This window comes from Carlito syrichta, unplaced genomic scaffold (assembly GCF_000164805.1).
Source record: "Carlito syrichta isolate Samal-C Ts95f unplaced genomic scaffold, Tarsius_syrichta-2.0.1 Scaffold115576, whole genome shotgun sequence".
NCBI classification, from domain to species: domain Eukaryota; kingdom Metazoa; phylum Chordata; class Mammalia; order Primates; family Tarsiidae; genus Carlito; species Carlito syrichta.
Genome location: NW_007059672.1, coordinates 120,598 through 121,180, shown reverse-complemented (window position 1 = coordinate 121,180; position 583 = coordinate 120,598). Strand labels below are relative to the sequence as shown.

Genomic DNA, 583 nt, shown 5'->3' with positions numbered 1-583 from the left:
AAAAAACAGTGTGGTGACTCATGCATGTAGTCCCAGATACTCAGGAAGCTGAGGCAGAAGGATTGCTTGAGCCCAGAAGGTGGAGGCTACGGTGAGCCATGACTATGCCACTGCACTTCAGATTGGGTGACAGTTGAGACTCTGACTCAAAAAAGAAAAAGAAAAAACTAATCATATAAAGATTACATGGAAATATCCAAAAATGATCTATAGCTGGCTCCTTCAAGTAAAAAGAAATACACGAACATGAATATAGGTTTTGAAAGAATTATTATTTTTATTGCTCTTTTATTTTCCACTCAAAATCTTTCCTTTCTTTGATCATTTTGCGCTCATTTCAGATTATTTTATCCCAGAGGGCCCTGACAAGGAAATGCCTCCATTATTGAAACAGTAGTACTATTTGGTTTTGGGGGGTTTGGTTTGTTTTGTTTTATTTGAGTTGGAGTCTCACTCTGTCGCCCAGACTGGAGGGCAGTGACAGGCTCCTGGCCACCGCAGCCTCGAACTGCTGGGCTCAGGTGATCCTTCTGCCTCAGCCTTCCAAGTAGCTGGAACTACAGGCATGCGCCATCACACCTGG

The 583-nt window shown here is 42.9% G+C and overlaps 2 protein-coding genes across 6 annotated transcripts in view; one reads left to right on the top strand and one right to left on the bottom strand.

Annotated features, from left to right (window-relative positions):
* The window catches only part of LOC103274981 (60S ribosomal protein L5), a 20,382-nt gene that overhangs the window by 3,735 nt on the left and 16,064 nt on the right, over positions 1-583 (bottom strand). The gene's annotated exons all lie outside the window — the stretch shown is intronic.
* FAM69A (family with sequence similarity 69 member A) overlaps positions 1-583 on the top strand; it is a 39,860-nt gene that overhangs the window by 37,052 nt on the left and 2,225 nt on the right. The window lies entirely within an intron of this gene.